The sequence below is a fragment of the Galleria mellonella genome, unplaced genomic scaffold (assembly GCF_026898425.1).
Source record: "Galleria mellonella isolate WM207_F2 unplaced genomic scaffold, CSIRO_AGI_GalMel_v1 utg32, whole genome shotgun sequence".
NCBI classification, from domain to species: domain Eukaryota; kingdom Metazoa; phylum Arthropoda; class Insecta; order Lepidoptera; family Pyralidae; genus Galleria; species Galleria mellonella.
The window spans coordinates 8,645,526-8,658,889 of NW_026442075.1; the positions used below are offsets into that span (position 1 = coordinate 8,645,526).

The 13,364-nt window shown below is 34.2% G+C and overlaps 1 protein-coding gene across 7 annotated transcripts in view; it reads left to right on the forward strand.

The window, feature by feature from the left end:
- The window catches only part of LOC113510790 (endophilin-A), a 52,557-nt gene that overhangs the window by 6,639 nt on the left and 32,554 nt on the right, over nt 1-13,364 (forward strand). Inside the window, exon 2 of one of the 7 annotated variants that reach the window (XM_052896353.1) lies at nt 11,784-12,028. The exons of the other annotated variants lie outside the window; for them this stretch is intronic. The gene's annotated coding sequence lies outside the window, so the exon portion shown is untranslated. The remainder of the gene's footprint in view (nt 1-11,783; nt 12,029-13,364) is intronic. 7 annotated transcript variants of the gene reach the window in all.

The following is a 13,364-nucleotide window of genomic DNA, read 5'->3' on the forward strand; positions in this document are numbered from 1 at the left end:
AGTTCGGTCAAATTGCGTTACTTTGTATCTAAGGTACTCTAATATCCTTTGCTGTGTACAAATACCAATTGATATTTAAAATATATTCTTTAAAATTTAGCTCCCTTGTTTGAATGCAAAGCTCGGTCGTATCTGTGGGCAAGGTCAGTGCCTATGACGATAAGCTTGGATCATCGCCAGTTTACTTGCAAAATGTAAATGGATTTCAATTATTTCGGAAATACTCGGCTCAATTTATCTGAAATTATCCTATAATATAAGAACGTAAGGGTAGAATGTATGAACTGAAAAATTAGTCACAAATGTTTGAAATAAAAATATAAGCAAAGGAACCTAAATCAGTAGTATTTAGAATTGAAGTTATCAGTTTATTATGTCATCGTGAGAAAATGTCTAAATGAATTTAAATGAAATTTTATAATTGTGTTTTATTAGAATCGGTTGTGCGAATTGCAATAAGTGTGTAGAAAACAGTTCCAATGTTCTCTCATTGAGGTAATGGAATTCTGAATTGAATATCTAAGATATTCTAAATAGTACCTAAATAGAAATCAGGACTGTAACCCACTTGGCTGCCATCTAGGCTGTTCTCGGCGCCTGTGACGGCAGACTGGCGGGCGCCGCGTTCGGCCGCCAGCTAACGTCAGTCGTTCAACCTTATTTATCCTTATTTCTGGACTATCTATATTTGAATATTTCAATTTCATTTAAAGATACATCTTAAGCGAATTCATTCTCACCTATACACCTCTATGGTACCCACTTTACTGACGTAAACCAATAGCGCATAAGAGATTTTATTTTTCTCCTTTAATAAAAATAAAAATGTAGGATGCAAAATGTACAAAGCTTTTTGCTTTGCCCTAAAAAGAGCAAAACACGTGAGCCGCGAAATACCACTAAAAAAAAATAATAAAAAAGAAAGAAATATAGATCAAATACATAGTGTGCGTTCGTTATACTCGCTATTTAGAAGAAGGGTAGTCAGAAGTTAATTTCTATCAGTTTCAAGCACTCAAAACAAAATGAATACCCAAATTATACAAATACAACTAGTTACATAAAAGCATATATATATATATATATATATATATATATATATATATATATATATATATATATATATATATATATATATATATATATATATATATATATATATATAAAGTGTATACCTTTAAAAATAATTTTATGCCTATTAAATCGTTAAATAAATCAAAGTAATCGGAACATCAAAGTTAATCTTTTAATAGGATATTAATCGCTATAAATGAAGTCAGGGCGGGGGGAAGCGGGCAAGAGGTGGACTTCTCCCCCACCTCCCGCGGCAGTTCGCGACCCATATCCCAAGTCCCAACGATCCGGGTTCTACCGCTAAAAGAACGGAATGCGCCCCTGACATGTTGACTCACATTCGTCTCACTCGACCTCGTTGTGCCCAGCATCAAATCGTTTTGTTCGTTCGATCTTAATAGCTTTTGTTATAGAAACTAACAAAACAAATGCTGTTGGTCTGTTTGTAATACATAACAGGCAATATTTAATCGCCGTATTTAATTTTCACCTTTGTGTATTTATGCTACATAGAATGTATGAAGCCACAAAACCTTTGAAGTACACCAGCCGTTAATAAAATCTACTCGTTACCTATATATTATATAAGTAGACTAGTTTCTTGCTACTTGTACGCGCGAATTTTATAAGTAAAAAAAGGCCGGCTGCACACCTGCAATTCTTTCGACGTTGCAAGTGCTCATTGGCGGCGGTAGTCACGCTGAGTCATATGCTCATTTGCTCCGGCGTATTAAGATAAAACATATACCAGATTTTAAGTTAGACCTTTAGAAAATAACTGTGAAAACCGCATTAAATTTTTGCCTGATGCCAGAACAAACTTACAAACCGACGAAGAATTATTGTTTTAGTATCAATTGGTCTTATTAAGAACATCTTAATCGCATTTTTTTTTTAAATATATCCCATATATAGACGTCGTTTACAGGTTTGGTGCCAAGTCCAAAGAGAATAAGAACAATAATTATATACAGCTTAAACTAGTAATGAAATATTTCAATATTTTTATTAATTATTAAAAAGCAACCCTTAAACAATTGTAAGCAACTGTCAATTAATACAAATCTATCAATAATATAACTACAACGACTTAATTGTCACCGATTTAGAAAGATTTTGTTCATTAAAAATTAATAGTTCTAATTGATTATTTCATTAGATTTTTTTTTTTTAATTCCGCGACCATTAGTATGTGTGTTACTGTCAACACGAGACTACCACACTACCAGAAGTTCCACAACCATCCATATTAGCCATCAATCTCCGATTGCCATTTTGTTCACGTACGTTTTGTGATACATGTTTCATTTCTAAACGAGGCATCTTCAGGTGTGTTAACCGCTCGGCACCCAAACTCCGAAATTAATTTCATACACTAGGCTCCGAGCAGCTATTTAATAATTTGCCAGAAGTGGTTATCAATCTTCGAGTGCTGATCACACACATACACACACATTACTCGTAGCGGAATAAAACAAAACAATTTTAATAAATTATTCAGTGATATGTACTTCCGCGAGATAACACCTAGTTCAGTAAAATATTTAAAAGTTGTAATATCAGTTTTGAGTTTTATCTTTTACTTTTTGAAGTCGGTTTAACTTGTTTTAAAAGTTTATTTATGTATCTTTATGTCTGTATTTATATTACTACTACCTACTGTATTTTAATGAATTTTCCAATATTAATTTTATATTTTTGTGTATTAGGTCGAATAGAGAAATAAATAAATAAATAAAGCTAAAATATTTGATTAAACAACAGTTTAAACTCATCCAGTATTCTTATATATGCTATTGTTACTTGTATTACGTGTCTATGTATCATCACTAGACATAGACATATCTGTTTATATAAATAAGCAAATCCCCTGTTAATCCTTACTAATATTGTAAATGTGAAAATGAGTTTGCTATTTTGTTACCTTATAACGCCCTAACGGCTTATCCGATCACTATGAAATTTGGTATACACGTACTATATGGGATGGAGAAGGTTTTATCTTTATCCCGGTCAGTAAACATATACCGGTTATGTGAACGAAGTCTCGGTAAAAGCTAGTATTATGTAAAAGTTTGTAAAGATATTTGTTACTTAAAATTGAATGAAATTTAGTACACATTGTTATCACTATTAAATTTGGTATACACGTACTATATGGGATGGAGAAGGATATAAGCTACTTTTTATTCCGGTCAGTAAACAACAACCGGTCACGTGGACGAAGTTGCGTGTAATAATTAGTATTACAGATCAAGCAACATATATGTGTTCGTGGGGAAAGGGATTGTTAGTAATGTGGTCTAACTGACTCATTGCTAGCAATAAACCTGTCAGGTTAACGTCCACGCGGTTCCACCTGTTAATTCTAGTGGAATTCGTCACGATGGGCTAACTGACCTGCTTCCATCGTCACCTATCGACGACTCTGGGTTCATCCGCAGCCTCTTACGGGGTTGCAGGTACGGGTTTCGAACATGTGCTCTTTACCCGGGTCCTGAGCTGCGCAGGCTACTGCCTGCGCGTCATTACATTAGGGCCCAGTGGGCCGAGTCGGTGCTATTATAAATAGCGCCGGCTAATAGACAAATTAGTGGGAATAAATAAAAATAAGAAAAATAAATAAAGATGCGTTATGACGTCATCGACTGTGCCGGCCCGGCTCAACCGTCACCCTGCGTGGGGCTTGCTGTGCGCAGGAGATCTCGCGGTAATGCGCGCGTAGCGTCCGGTGGACGCGCATGGAGTGGGGCTAGGTCCCTTAAATGTGGGTGGACGCTGTTATCCGCCCGGCTTAACATAGCGCGTGCCAGCCGGCGGACAAACTCGTCCACACTAGGGACCGCAGGGTCTCGGCCAATTACGTAATTTCTGACGTAACGACCTGCGTCTGCGCACAGTCGCAGGGCGCAGTTCTGCTGAACCTGCAGGCACCGCCTCTGTGCTTCGGAGCACAGCGCGTATCAAGCGGGGGTGGCATACGTCAGCTGCGAACGAATATAAGACTTATAAATGCCTACTTACGTCCGCAGCGACAAGTTGGATTGGAGGACCGGCCGTAGCATAGCACGCGCGGCCTTAGCCTGTGTGACCGTGCGTGTAACGTGCGCAGTCATATGGAACGACTAGTCAATCTCGACCTCTAGGTAGCGCACTGTGCGCTGCCATGAGATGGGTAACCCACGGAGGTAAAGAGGCGGCGGTCACCTATCATCCCTCACTGGTGCCTCGCCTGCGCTATCGGTATACGTTGGCGGGGACCATTCCATTATCACCCATTAAAAAAAACATATATTTGTCCTAATTCGTACGAGAAAAGCCATGAAATACAGTTAGTTATCTAAAAATTTATCTAACTAAATAAAATTCACTTGGTCTCGCAAGTACCCGCTTGCTTATTATGCGAAGAATGTAATTAAATATTATGTCAATTTTACTTACATTTTATTGAGACGAAATTTCAAGAAAAGTTTACAAATCCACGATAATGAGCATTTCAGTTTATATTTGAAGTATACTCGAAATATTATTCTGAGAACGAGCAGAGCGAATAGTATTTTAATATGCCAGAATAAAATATTTTTCATAAGTCCCCTGAGGCATGTACGAGTATTAAGTAGATCTCCGTCCGAACTGCCGAATCATTGCGATGCAAATGTGAATTTAGGTAAGTATACATTACCAGAGGGAGACCTTGTACAAAAGTCGTTTGCTTGAGCATCTCTGTCCCATTTGTGTCTCTATCGTGAAGCAGTTGTGTTTTTTTTTTATGGTTGGAAATGGTATGGAAACCCCGCCTGCGCTAACGGGATACGCTGGCGGAGAACCAGTGAAGGGTAATAGATGAGAATGAAAACAGGCCAGTTAGCCCATCATGATGAATTCATCAGGAATTAACCATGATAGTATCCAGGGAGAACCGCGAGGAGGTCGACCTGGTTGGGTATATTGCTAGCAATGGGATTCTCAGTCTCCATTACTAACAATCCCTTTCCCCCCGAAGCAGTTGTGTTTGGATGGCTGTGTTTCAGTTTGAAGGGTGGGATATGGCAGTGAATTTACAGGGTACAGAGGAATAACACCTGAGTCATGAGGAATGACAATGCATAGGGGATATTATGGGCGAAACACTAATACTCTGCTGTTATGTCCATGGTACTGCTCATGTCTATAAGCAAAAAAATTCAAGGTGTAACAGCTAGGGTATACCTATATAAGTCTTACTTATTATTGTTTCATAAATATCTAGATATATAAAATTAAGCAATTTTCCCCAAGGTATCAACAAAAAAGAGTATCGATAACGTGTCCTAACATTGCTCATAAATACTGATGGATGATTAGTTAATTGATTTTTTAAAATAATAACTAACATTAAAATTAAAGAGTTACAAATACTTGACATAATAATTTTAACATCAATTTATCTCGTATAAATATATCGTATATACTCAAATAAACTTTCTATTTCATCCGTAGGATATAAAATACTATTTACAGGTTATTCCATGAACGGAACCCTTGATTTATGTTCAACTTGTTTAATTTAATTTATATAAATTTTAATAAAGCGAAAATTTTGTTTCTTACTTGAACGCGCTAATCTCTGTAACTATAACTCGGATTTAAAAAAATCCTTTTTGTATTGGAAAGCTCATCTCTTGAGGAAGCTTATAGGCTATTCAACATCACGATACGACCACGGACTAAGTCGTAGGATACAATAGGTACATTTTCATATAAAATAAGTAGATATTTTATATAATGATTATATAATATGGCACTATTCAACTATATGTTCTTAATCTGTATGAAGGATTCGTCCTTCAGTTCAGTGTAAGCAGACGAGTCGGGGACGGTGCGGGGGATGCGCGCGCACCATCTTCGATCCGGCATCCCGTTTGAATGAACCGATCGGTCACTCACAAAAAGGCCACGTGTGTAGCGACCTTTATATTTAGCATCATTAATGCCCCGCATAATTTGCTAGCCATTATTAGCCATCTTTAGAATGTCGAACCTGCTTTTCTAAAGGAAACTGTAAAGGTTTTACCTCTATTTTAGAATGAATTAATTTTGGCTTTATAGTTCTTTGTGTTGTAATTCATAGAATGAGCCTTAATGGAAATGATTGATAAATAGCTAATGGAAAGGGAAAGGAAAATTTAATCAGAGGTTTTCTAAGTTCTAACTATTCCTTAATTTAATTTATGAAATATTTTATTTGAATAACATTATTGAATTAGAAAGTATATGCTGTATTGTAAATGAGAATTATGTTATATTTATCCATTAAATCTGTATTTATAAACCATATCATCGCTTTCCATCAGGTGAGCTTGTGATCAATTGCGGAACCCTTCAATAGTAAAAAAACAAACAGATCATCACCCATATATCTATTTTTTATGTTTGTTACCTCAGAACTCCGCCATTTATTAAACGATTTGAATTTTTTTTATCTGAAAGAATATAAGTTTTATCAAAATCGATTCAGTACTTTAGTTTTTAAATTTATATAACTAGTTTTGCCACGATTGAAGTCGGTGTTTTATTTGTAGAACAAAATCTTATATATGTATTCAGTGACTGAGATATTATGGTCCCCGTGTCTTTCGGCATACCAAATATTAAGTGTACGCCAAATTTAATAAAGATTAGTTAAGCCATTGACATACCAAGAGGTAATAAACCGTAAAGCACTTTTACTTTAAATAAGTAGAAGCCTTGTATGTGAACGAGAAAGGATAATAGATGAATGAAATATAATAATGGATGAAAAATGATGATAAACGTTACAAATTGTTTTCATAAACAAAATTGCGGCCTCGCGAATAAGGAAAGCATATATATTTACCTAACGTTTACCTTTGCTATATTACCAATATTACAAAGATATTATGTTTGCTGAAAAAAATAATATATTTTGATTGCGTGATTGCTGGAGACTGTTGTGGCTTATTGCTGATGAATTCGTAAAGACAACAGATTTCATCATCGTGTCATCCTCTACTGGTGCCTAGCCATTGAGTGAATAAATGGAAACTCCCATTGTACACCATTACTGTATAGGTGGGAGTATCATACCTTCTTCTTCCATTAAAAAACCCAGCATTCTTGATCTTGAATTAGTATTCAAATTTTAGAAGCATTCATACAAATGGTATGAACATCTACAACACCTAATGAGTTCATTGTCTATAAGTAACTACAGCTTGTTGTTCTGTAATTACTGTAAAGTTAATTGGAATTACATCGACGCTACACGAGTTTTGTATTCGATTATCGCAGCAAAATTAGTAGCTATGGAAACGGGCCCATTATTACAATAACAATGGAGTTTGTTTTTCCAGCCTTGAGGCGCAATTTTGCGCCTTTGCGGGCAGGTGTGTAATTATTAAGAGGTGGTGAAATAAATGGTAAAGACGATGTTTGCTAAATGTTGGTTTTATTAAAACATGAATTTTGAAATATGAAAAATTAATATTATGTTCCGCAAAAATAAAAACTGACTTCAATTTTGGCAAAATTTTTTTGATTTAAAAACTAAAATACTTAACCGATTTTAATAAAACAGACTAATCTGTAAGTATCATACGTATACATATCTGTCACGCCTGTCTCCCATTAGGGTAGGCAGAAACAATGGAACGCCAAATGCTTCGATTCAAACAAACCTCTTTCGCTTCTTCCACATTCATCAATCTTGTCATACACGCTCGTCGGTTACGGGTACTTTTAATTTGGCCCTTCTTCAGCACGTCGCCTATTTGGTCGACATACGTCCGTCTAGGGCGGCCCCTACCGACATCTCCATTCATTCTTGCTCGATAAATCTCTTTCGTAATTCTTCTTTCATCCATCCTCTCCAAATGACCAAACCAACGCAACATTCCTTTTTCAATTTTTGTCACTACATCGTCTTTCAGTCCACACTTCTCTCTAATCACACTGTTTCTTACTCTATCTTTTAAAGTAATACCACACATACTTCTCAAAGCTCTCATCTGTACAGCATTTATCTTACTTTCATGCTTCTTCTGCCATACCCACGATTCGCTTCCATACATGAGTGTTGGTGTCAGTACTCCTTGAATTATAGCAAGGCGAGCTTTGCTCGATACATTTTTACTTGACATAATCGAGAGCAGTGCACCGTTAACACTGTTTCCCGCTTTTACTCTCCTCTCAATATCTCTGTCACACTTCCCATCCCTCGTAAACAAAGAACCTAAATATAGAAACTCACTCACTTGCTCTACTTTTTCATCTCCTATCATAATCTGGCATGCCGTTAAACTTTCATTCCTCTCAAAAACCATTACCTTCGTCTTCTTCGCATTTATTTTCATACCTTTTCTTGCATACGCTTCATTCATTATAGTCACCATTTGTTGTAATTCATACTCCGACGATGCAATAAAAAAGCATTTTTCCAATAGGTTTACAACGGACGGACTTATGAGGTAATAAACCTAAAACACAATCGTATTGGAACCTCCTTCATTTCGAAGTTGGTTGATTAAATAAAATATCTGGAAATTCCACCTCAAAATGGGAAAAGTACACCTACGTAAATTTGAAACACATTAAATTAAATACATTAAATTTGGTAGTTGGATTTTCTGTTTTAATGGAATGAATATGAGACAAAAGATAAAAGAAATGAGTGGGAGTAAGAACAGCAACTGTTAAAATTTTGTCTCTCTGTTAAAGTATCAATTAAACGTCCCTTAATTTTTGACATGTGTTGTTTTTCACGTAATACGCCTACAGACAGACATAATTCTCATAGTTGCTGTTGTATATATACATATTACATAACACTATTTAGTTCCAAATCAAGTGGTACAAGTTCTAAACAAGACAACTGATAAAAATAGATACATCTAATACATAAAAAAATCGCCCTATTCACTGTAAACATACATACAAATGTATATACTCTTAAACGTTTTTGTATCATGCGGAATTCGAAGCTGCGACTATCAGAAGGTGAGGTGTTTAAACCGGAACGGCACCAATAGCCCGAATCTGAGAACTTATCATGAGAAATCAAATCAGTTGATTTTGGCATTAATAAATTTTTCTTTTTTATCTTGTGGCTATGAACCACGATCAAAGATCAAAAGCTTCAAAAAGAAGAAGGTTCTCAAATCGGCTGTATTTTTCAGGATAACCGTGTTTATGTATGTCAAATATTCGTTACGATAAAATATCAACATGTAAGTAATTTGTTAAAATATCAATTTTTTTTTATATTTACGTAAGTTCAATCGCAGTCTGCGATTCGCAGATTCTAGAGAAGACGAGAATGCTCTTAGTAGGTCGTAGGCGGGGTGCGTGGGTGAACCTACTTTCCCATCTACAAAAAGTCGAAGACCAAGGTTGTTATATAGGGTTTCATAAATAATTATGTTATCCTCTCAGTGAAAGTTTTTATCATTATTTATGTTAATTACGCGAACAATAAAGCGAGATGAGAACTGCCGTCTTCAAGTTTACGTAATGGATACAAACAAAAATGCTAATAGATTAAAAATAAAATATAGTAATTTTAAGACTTTACGAGTTACAAGAGATTCTTTTACCTTTGTTAAATTTTAATATGATTCCGGAAGAAAAATATGCTTGACAAGTATGTTTTTAATATAGAAATAACATATAGTACAAAGTATCTATTGAGTAATAAAACACAAACAAAATGTAATGCGTTCCAAACATCATAGCGCAGTTTATTGGACTATTAATTTTATGTACGCGAGAGTTTGAAATGCTTTCGTTTCTGCTTAGGTCAAATAATTGTATTGGGAATTGAGGAAAGGAATGAAAAGGACTTTGGCTTATCTATAGACATTTTTGTCTTGTACCGTACTAATTAATTATCATGACTCAATTTTGTGCAAAAAATTTATTCCTTAACTAATATTATAATAAGAAAATATTTAATTTCTTGTTTGTAATACTCAATGATTATACTCAAAAAATACTTAACCTATTTAAATAAGTCACCTATAGAATGAGTTATTATCAGCGAATATCATGAGCTGTATTTTATAAAAAAAAAATCCACCCGTATAAGGCTAGGGCAGATCGCTAGTTCTATTTAAAGATCATTGCAAATATTGTTGAAAGTCTAAGATGAAGATGTTTCATTTTTATATCTTGATTTTGCACATAATGAAAATACTAAAATAGATAAAATTATGTTTTTGACTATAAAAATTACATACATTTAAACACTTCAACAGTAACATTTACATTTTTATGTAAGTATTTGCAATTATATATTTTTTATTTAAATGGGAATCTACAAATTATATTATTTCAATTTAAGGTTTCAACAATTTTAGTTAATATAACGGAATCGAGGAATTTTTTTTAACGCTCGGAAACCCTTTCTTCAGATTATATTAAGTCCAAGAATATCCAGACGGAATAGCCGTAGTACTATAAAAGAGCTGTGCAATCAAAGGGCTGATTTCTTTAGAAGTGCAATATGAAAGTTCTTATGCAATAGCAATATGCCTCGTACCATTTAATGAATTTTTAAGCGACTTTCAAAGGAGATGGTTTTCGATATTCTTGTATTTTTTTGTGTATGTTACTTTATATATATTTTTGCCAATTCTATACCTATTATTATAATTCTTTTCGAAATATGATTTTTTTTAAATAAATATCCTACTTGTTGCGAAACAAAGTGTACTTCATGTAGACTCGATTCCGTTTCGTTTTAAATAGGTATTTAAAATATATCTACGAAATATCTCGTTGTTAATCGGTGCATTTTATTCGTTTTAAAATAAGAATGGTAAAATTAATTTATATTGATTTTGTTACGTTTGAAATTTTTGGTTTTGTTTTTTGCAAGCAATATTGTACTTTCTTTGCAATTTAATCATTGTCTGCTTTTTATTTAATACTTCACAGTATTGTAGAAAGTTCTAGATTAAAAAGTTCCGACTGTGGGTATGAAAAAAGAATCTATTTAGCAGACGACAAAGTTGGCGATTCTTCTTCGCTCGCGGCGTGCTTAAACCGGTATCACAGTTGTCGGTGCTGCTCCATAGTGCGGTGTATCGGCTTTTACCCATATAAAATATACCCGTATGTATTAAAACATCTTTTTATGAGCTCACCAACAAAACGAGTCAGTTAACTTCATAAATAATTCTATTTATTTGCCTAAGTCATGTTAGACATCCTTGGGCGATATTTCTATTTTCAACCGACTTCAAAAGAAAGAGGTTCTCGATTCGATTGTATTTTTTTATATTTGTTACCTCATAATTCCGACAATTTTAAACCAATTTGGAAATTCTTTTTTTTTTATCTGAAAGGATAAATTTGTAGATTGGTTCTATAGAAATTTTATCAAAATCGGTCAAGTAGTTTAGTTTTAAAATCAAAATATCTTGTTTTGCCACAATTGAAATCTTTTTTTTAAACATATACTTTACTTTTATTTTAATAATAGAAATCGCTACGACTGCTTATTTCTAATTTTAGCTAGATTCTATTTAGAGTGACGTCAAATTTCAACTGGAAAGATCCACACGAGTATACTGTATATATGTAAAATGTTTAAAATTTACTATTTTAAAATTAATGGAAGGTATTAGCCTGAACTCGAATATATAGGATTATTATTGTTCGTTAATAACCAAAGCAATATCAAATAATTTTAGCTTTTTTTATTACTGTAGATATTCGCTTCAAAATTGTATGGAAGTGGTGGATTGGTATTGGATTCACGTGTGAGGGGCGAGGCTGCGCGCGCACTTCTACGCCACCGTAGCGCTACGAGCGCTTTAGTCGTGTCCGAGCTACGCTTGTTACTGATTGCTACGCCGTAACACCACAATACAGACAATACTTCACCGTCAAAGTGATTGTGACATTGTGATCTCAAAGGAGTTGAACCAAGTGAAATCAAAGCGAACCGGAATAGGTAAAATATTACTAAATATATGTAGTATACGATTTTAATTCAGTTAACATTTTACTTGTTATGCGGTATTGATGTTGTAATCTTAATCACATCTGTCGTCATATCTTTTATATTAGATCCATATTATTAAATACAAAACATATAAGTTTTATTTGCTATTGGTTAGTTATGCAAATAAAGACGGTACGTGTAATATGTAGTCCGGTCATTACGTTGCTACAATGCAATAAATTAAAACCGTCCAAATGAGCTTCCCGCATATTCGAACTGTTTTTACTGGAATTTTATATCACTAGGCCGAATCGCGCTATATATAACAGCTAATTGCACGCACCTTTTCTAAACCGATACGAGTATAAATATACTTATATATGTGATTTACAAATAGGCATGCGTAATCTTTAAACTTATTACTGATGTATGATTCTGGATTAAATAGTATATATTTATTATACTTCTATCACGGTTACTTCTTCTTACTCCATATAAATAATAGATGAAATAAAGGATCTAAAGCCGTTGGTACTCAATTCTTTCAGATTGTAAAGTATTGGCTTAATTAACCAGTTCTATTGGTGAATTATGTATAAATCGCGTGTCCAATTACAATCATTGTTATAGTTGCGGTATTGCTGGTGATCATAAGCGCCGCTAGTCACCATCAGGTGAGCCGCATGCTCGTTTGTCCTCTGTGTTATAAAAAAGTTGTCTCTTTTTTTTAATACGAGGAAACCCTGACTAACTGTTCTATAGTCAGTCATATAGGTGTTTTTGTGATATGTATTTTTAATAGAAATTAGGTATTAGGGATATTTTTTGCTGTTTAAATCCAAAAAATATTCTTACGTAAGAAAGATTAGTACATAATGTTCACGTATTTATTCTTATTATCTTTCTGCCTGTCAAACGTGGCAACTACTGGCAAAACCCTCCTTTATGGAAGAGGCCAATGTTCAGCAGTAGACAGTTAACAACTGATATAATGATGATCCTTTCGTCTAATCTGGTTGCTGACCTGATATAGGACTCGCATAGATAAAGTTAATTTCAAAAAAAGTTTAACATGCAGTGTGACTGCTTGAAAATGTTATTATGTAACATGATGTGAAACAGTCGATAATAGACAAGAGATATTTTACAGAACTGTTATTTTGCGGAATTAATTTGATTACAATTATTTTGTTTAATTCCGCTATCATTAGTATGTGTGCTGCCAATATTCGAAGATTAATTACTATTATTATTACCAAAATTTCTATAAACTTCCATATTACTCATCAACCTCCGACTGCCATTTTGTTCACGCACGTTTTGCGATACGTGGGTCAACTCTAAA